This window comes from Sapajus apella, unplaced genomic scaffold, assembly GCF_009761245.1.
Source record: "Sapajus apella isolate SASKATOON/1434 unplaced genomic scaffold, GSC_monkey_1.0 scaffold9, whole genome shotgun sequence".
Lineage (NCBI taxonomy): Eukaryota > Metazoa > Chordata > Mammalia > Primates > Cebidae > Sapajus > Sapajus apella.
This window is the reverse complement of record NW_022436949.1, coordinates 43,295,061-43,302,697: the sequence shown is the minus strand read 5'-3', so window position 1 is coordinate 43,302,697 and position 7,637 is coordinate 43,295,061.

Genomic DNA, 7,637 nt, shown 5'->3' with positions numbered 1-7,637 from the left:
GCAAAAAGTAGCAAACACACTGGACTTATTGGTGAGACATTTGCATGCAGAGGATGGGAAATATATCTGACTAAAATTCAGAGAACTTCTACCTCAGTAAAATTTTTAGGGATCTAGTGGTGGGGGGGCCTATTGAGATAGTCCTTCTAAGGTGAAGGGTAAGTTGCTGCATTTGGATTCACAGAATGTCTTGTCCACCATCATGGTATTCTACACAGCATTGCCTCTGACCAAGGCACTCACTTTATGGCTAAAGAAGTGCTGCAGTGGACTCATGCTCATGGAATTCACTGGTCTTACCATGTTCCCCATTATCCTGAATCAGCTGGATTGATAGAATGGTGGAATGGCCTTTTGGAGTCACAATTACAATGCCAACTAGGTGACAATACTTTACAGTGCTGGGGCAAAGTTTTCCAGTAGGCTGTGTATGCTCTGAATCAATGTCCAATATGTGCAACTGTTTCTTCCATAGTCAGGATTCAGAGGTCCAGGAATCGGGTGGAAGTGGCACCACTCATCATCAACCCTAGTGATCCACTAGCAAAATTTTTGCTTCTTGTTCTCATGACATTAAGTTATGCTGGCCTAGAGGTCTTTGTTCCAGAGGGAGGAATTCTGCTACCAGGAGGCACAACAACAATTCCATTAAGCTGGAAGTTAAGATTGCCACCTGGATACTTTGGGCTCCTCCTACCTTTACGTCAATAGGCTAAGATGGGAGTTACAGTGTTGGCTGGGGTGATTGACCCAGAATATCAAGATGAAATCCGTCTACTACACAATGGAAATATGGAATAGTATGCATGGAATACAGCAGATCTCTTAGGTTGTCTCTTAGTATTACCATGCCCTGTGATTAAGGTCAATGGGAAACTACAGCAGCCCAATCCAGGAAAGACTACAAATGACCTAGACCCTTCAGGAATGAAGGTTTGGGTCACTCCAGCAGGAAAATCATGACCTGCTGAGGTGCTTGCTGAATACAGAATGAATAGAAGAGGAGGATAGTCATTGGTAACAGCTGTGGCCACGTGACCAGCTGCAGAAATGGGGAATGCAATTGTCATGAGTTTTTCCTCCTCCTTTTGTTAAAACATGTTTGTGCAAGTATATACTTGCACTAAGAAAAATCATTTTATTTCCTTTTTCTTTTATCATGTGGCATATTTATTGACTTCATATCAGCATTTAATATTGTTAACTTTATGTAATAATATTTGGGTTGGGGATTGGTGCATTTCTAGTTGTACAAAGGATAGTTGTATTATGTTAGGTGTAATTATGAACTTATTATTGATATGCATGAGTTCAAGTTGACAAGGTGTGGGCTTATGATGGTTAATACTGAGTGTCAACCTGTTTGGATTGAAGGATGCAAAGTACTGATTCTGGGTGTGTCTGTGAGGGTGTTGCCAAAGGAAATTAACATTTGAGTCAGTGGGCTGGGAAAGGCATACCAACCCTTAATCTGGGTAGGTACCATCTACTCAGCTGCCAGTGTGGCTAGTATGTAAAGCAGGCAGCAAAATGTGAAAAGACAATGCTGCCTAGGCTCCCAGCCTGCATCTTTTTCCCATGCTGGTTGCTTCCTGCCCTTGAACACCGGACTCCAAGTTCTTCAGTTTGCGGACTCCAGCTGGCTCTCCTTGCTCAGCTTGCAGACAGCCTCTTGTGGGACCTTGTGATTATGTGAGTTAATACTTAATAAACTTTCCTTTATATGTATAAAAACCTATCCTATTCTGTCCCTCTCGAGAACCCTAACTGGTACACTGGTCTATAGACATTCATCAAAGAATCACACAAATAAATGGAAAATTACAGTCTCTTAAACAGAAGTACATGGTACTTTTGTTGTACTGGCCCGAGCATAGAAAGTCAACACCAAGACAAAAAAGTATGCCAAAATGCAGGGTCTTTATTGCCGGCGGCCACGGAGGACTCGCATCTCTCCAACCTGTGGCCCTGAAAGGAGGGTGTCAAGACCTTTTATATCCGTAAAACCACCTCAGGAGTGAGGGTGAGGGGTAGGGGTGGGGGTGAGGAGCTTCAGACGTTCTGAGGGCTAGTGGATTGTGTAAATCAACCCCTGGGTGGAGATGAGGGTGAAGGGCTCTGGAAATTCCAGTGGATTCCTGGACGAAGATGAGGGTGAGGGGCTCCAGACATTCCGAGGGCCAGGGGACTTTGGACATTCTGATTGTTACTTAAGTGGTTCACAAAAGTCAAGATTAGCATTTGTTTACACATTGTCTGGGTAGGGTGGAAATTACAGTCCTTAATTACTTATTACAAGTCGCAGGGGCCAAGATGGCGTGGGTTTGGACAGCTTGCCTATCATATTTGGGTTACAGAGAGCAGTTTCAATAGAAAGCTGAGGTACGGTTGAGGTATGCAGTTTTGTGGGGCTTTTACCGTGTCACACTTTAATGATAGCTAATTCTTACGTTGCACTTGGTACATGCTAGGAACTAAGTATTTTACTAACCCATTGAGTCCTCATAACAAGGCTATGAGATTGGTAGCATTATGATCACTGTTTTATTGATAAGGGAACTGAGACACAGAGCTCTTATTTCTTGGACTAAGAACTAGCAAGTGGGAGGTTAGGGCTCTAACCCAGGAAGTCTGGCCTTAGGTTCTGGGCTGTTACCACTATGCTGTACTGTCATGTATGCTAGAGATTACATAATAGGGAATATGTGGAAATGAAATAGTCAAGGAGATCAGTAGGGATTTTCCTCAAGATGCAGTGGCTGAGCTGATTTGGATGGAAGAAGAAGAGCTAACTAGGCAACAGTGTTGGAGGGGAGGGTTACAAATATGTCTACAGAAGGATCAGCATGTTTAAAGCCCAGTGGCAGGAGGAAGCATGGCCACTATCAGAGATTGAAAAGAAGGCTAGTATCTCTAGGCTTCAGACAAAAAGAAAGGGCTAGATGGGGATGTGGAGACAGTGTATCTGTTAGCTATGCTGCGCAGCAAGCTGCTAAACAAAATGCACTGCCTTGAAATGATAACTATTTATCAGTGCTTGCATATCTGTAGTCAGTGGAATGAGCCTTCTGGCTGGGTTGGGCTGTCCAGGGCTCACTCATCATCTGTGGTCAGCTGTGGGTTGGATAGGTGTCTGACCTTGGCTAGGAAACCTGGATGGTATGGTGGTGCTCCACTTCGTCTATCACCCTGCAGCAGGCTAGCTTGGGCTCATTAACACGGTGGTGGTGGACTTGCAAGTGAATGACTGGCAATGACTAAAGCCTCTTGAGGTGTAGCTTTAGAACAACACAGTCATTTCCCTCCTATTCTATTGGCCAGAGCAAGTCACAAAGCCAGCCTGGATTCAAGGGTAGAGAAATAGACTCCCCTTTGTAATGGAATGAGCTACAAAGTTACGCCGCAAAGTCATGAATATAGGAGGGCTGGAGAATTGGGGCTTTTTTTTTTTGCAATTAACTGCAGGCAGGTTGGGGCTGTTACACTTAGGGCCTTATGGACATTTTAAGGCATTTTATTTTTAGTCTGTGAATATGGAGCAATCACTTAAAGATTTTAAGGCGTACAAAGATAATCACTTGAAGACTTTAAGATGTATCTTTACCTTCAAAAAGGTAATGCTGGCTTTGGAGAAATGTAAGGAAGAAGAGAGGATGTGGAGAGAACAGTCAGGAGGCTATTGTAAAAATTCAGGTCAGAGATGATGGTTTGGGTCACCCTGGTGGCTGTACAGTTAAAAATGGATGATTTAGAGAGCTAATTAGAAGGCAAAGTTTTGTGAAGGTTAGATTTTGTGATGGACTGGTCATGGATTGGATATTGAATTTCTAGACCATTGGCTACTTGAGGGTGGGAACAATGACTTTCATATCTGTGAAATGCTAGTGTCTGATACATCATATGTGTTCAATAACTACTTGAAAAATGAATGATTATATTGCATAGTACATGGTCTCCTTAGTTACACGTAAATCCTTGTGGCTTGGTATGCAACTTCCTTGTCTGTCTGTGTGTGTGTGTGTATGTGTGTGTGTGAAACTTTCCAGAATCAACAAGCACAATGTCCAGGAAGGTGGTTCATTTGTTAACTTTCCCACCCCTGTAGCAGGAAGAGCACCGACTTCATGCAAAATGAAACACACAGAGCCTTAGGGGGACATTCATCCTCCCAACAACCCTTCTCCAACGGTGACTTGTGGACCAGTCCAATTACCTTCCTGGGCTCTTGTCTAACAGAATAACACAGTATGGGCAAACAGTTGAAGCTGGAGGAAATGGTGCCCCTGGCTCTGGTTAAACTGCTGTTATTTTCTCATTTCGAGGAATGTGCCTATTAACCCCTGCGTGAGGCAGAGGCTCAGATATTTTTAAACAAACAATGAAATAGAGGACCCAGCTCATCTTTACAAGGTATTTGAGTGAGAGTCACTCAGCATGATGGTTGGGGTTTTCTTCACCAGATAGCAAAGGGCTATGCAATTGCAATTTTGGAGACCAAGACAGTGTAGCTGAAGTGAGCAGTTTTTCTTTGCTTCAGTTATGCTCATCTGCAGCAAAGGGGTTCTCTCTCCTTCAAGCTTAATCTCCGCTGTTATCTTTGCAGTTTTTCTCAGAGGAGCTAAGGATTTAGTTAATTCTTTGGCCCTTCTGGAAGGAGAGAAAATGGTTTGTCACTGCTGCTGAAAGGGGGCTTCCTGCTTCCTTTCCTCTGCCTGGTTTTGGGAGACATTCATTCTGCTAGCAAGTGGGGCTAATTTAGTGTGTTGTGCTCACTCCATTTCACGGAGCCCAGGGAAGCTGCAAAGATTGGAAAGGCAAGACTGCATTTTTAAAATGCCTTTGAGCTTCAGTTGTTTGGATGTGAAATGTAGAATAATGCAAACTTTTCTGTTTCCCCATAACTAGCGGAGCAAGTAATGGCAGTTTTATACAACGGAGCCTGAAAATGGACCCCCAGTGCAATTTATTTGCTGCTTACAAGTTGCCCACTGGGTTTTTAATGTGAAAGACAGTTTTGCCTTAAATAATTGCCTCAAATGAAAAAAACATTAGCGTGCTCCTCTGTAAGCAATAATCTGGAATCACTTCTGAGACTGTTGCCCTGGTTATTGTCATGATGTATGGCTCAAAATAATGACCTCTCAAACCTGCATGCAGCAACAGACCCATTTCTTTTTTCCGGAGGGCGCAGGATCAGGGTGGGTGGAACAGGCTCCATGTGAACTGAGTCCTCTTTGTGCATTTTCAGTTTTAAAATATTTAAGGAGAAATTTCCAGCCCAGTGTGTGAACACTTAACCACATGCCTCTTATTACCACTGATGAGATTCATGCAGCTTGGACCCTGCGCTTCTATTTACCCTTTAATAAATTCTCCCATCATGGAGCTATTAACAATTGTTTTCTGAGAAAAACAACCAACACCAATGCACACATCCTCTTGCATTTCCTGTATCTGCTGAGATAGACTTATCCAGAAAGTGTTTTTGTTTAACGCCAAATGGTGTGTGAGAGACTAAATATCTAAACAGACCATGGTCAGACCTTATGTAAAAATAGAACTGTGACCATAACCTCCAGCAGCCTCTCAGGGACCTCCCCCACCCTTATCTACAATAAACATCTCAGCAAGCCTGCCCATTAAAGCCTGAGTTACAGAAAGTCAGACTGCTGTCTCTAGTAACAATCTGGGAAGCTAAACAATAACTTGTGTAACAATTGGCCCCAAATTGCCAGAACTTGATTAATGACTAACAGCTTTTCCTACTTTTTGTGGCTGCTTCCAATTTAGGACCATCCAGAGAAAGCCAAATATTCCCCTAACCAATCACATGGCTCCTAGTTAGCCATCCCCAGCTTCTCCAGACCCGCAACCTCCAATCCGGGCACATCTGAAGCCATCCCTTCTGTCCACTGTAAAGCTCTCCCACTCCCCTGCCTGCTGTTGAGTCTCTGACAAATGCCTGTCATGGTGGCTGACTCCCTTGCCACAGCAAGCTCGGAATAAATCGCCTTTGCCTTTCTCATTTCCATGGTGTTTATTTCCACATGTGGTTCAGTTTTTGAGTTTTAGGTTAAGTGCCTGTGACTTTCTGGAGCTCTTTGTGTCATCTTGCTCCTACCCCAAAATGAAATGGAGCAGATGGAAGGCAAATAATATCCCATCTCTGCTATAGAAATAACCTGCTTCAGGGGCAGAGTAATTTGTAGGAATCTTTCTGCTTCCAAGAAAGTCCAGGAGAGTATCATTGCAAACCAAACCTGGGAGTTCCTTTGAGACTGGACCTTCAGATGCAACTGGAATGTCAGGTTCATTTTCATCCTCAATAGGAGGGAAGGGCAAGTGGGGCTATTTCAATTTGATATGTCTGTTCCATCATTATTCCTTTCATTTAGTCATTCAACATGACATTTATGTGCTTAATATAAGGGTTTTAATTATTTATATTTTTAATTTTCAAAGACATTTTAAAGCATATCCTTTCAATTCTGGAGAAACTGAGGTTCTGAAGCATGGCTCCTGGAAGGTAGCTCTTCAGAGTTCAATCAACTGGGTTAGACTCATACTTTGATAAAAATGTTATTTTTCCCCCTGTTTATTTATACTTAAGAAGTTTTTTGATGCCTCCCTTCTATTGTTTCTTGGCTTGCTTTAAAAATTACCGAAGTAATTTGAAAGTACTCTTGGGATGTGCTCTTGGATCTTAAGTCCATGCATTCAAATGTGCATGCGTTCATTTATTCTACAGAATTAAGGCCCTACAAAGTCAGATTTACCATGAAGCTAAGGATGTGTAAGCTTCTGCGTCTCTTTTTGGCCATCTTCTTCCAACTCTCTGGGAGGGACCAAGGTGGGGCAATTCAGTCACCTGTTTGCATAATTTTGTAAAATTTGCAGAAGTAACATATTTGAGCCACTATTAGTAAAGACGGTTGTTGCTTTCTTCTCTGACTTCATTCTGTCACACCACTTCCTCTCATGCTAGGTGAGATTGGAAGAGCTGCAAGCAAATTTGAAAACTGCCCATAGGGAAGGTTGAGTGAGGGATTTATTGTGTTTGAATTTAGTGAGATATGTTTATGTGTGCAGCTAAGTCATTGCTATCAAAGATTCATGACAGTGACAAAGCTTGAGATTTGACTGTATTGTTAACGACCCACTGTACTCTATTATGTCACTTGTTTGGTGGATTCTTTAATTCAGAGAAATCTTCCAGGTACCCTTGGACACTTGCCAGCACCTGATGCTAACCTTCCAGCCCTTTCTACATCCAACCCACTTCTCTCAGCTTCTCCACCACTTTCATCCTCACATACCACCCTCAATCTAAATTGGACCCTGTGCCAAGCCCGTGCTTATTTCTCCAATGGCGTTACTTAAGCCTATCCACACAGGTTCTTACTCATTTGATAATGAAATTTTGACATAGACAGAGATAAAATAAAACCCATAAGTCAGCGCAGTGAATTCATCAACAACAAGCTGGTTAACAAGGGTTTTTAATTCAAAGAGCATGTAAGGCTGGTCATTGAGAAAGTTTGAAATGTGACAATCTTCCAGCTCACACATGCAAGTAAAGGATATTTTCACAAATTTGACAACAATCCTAAACAGTGACACGACATTACCAATAATGA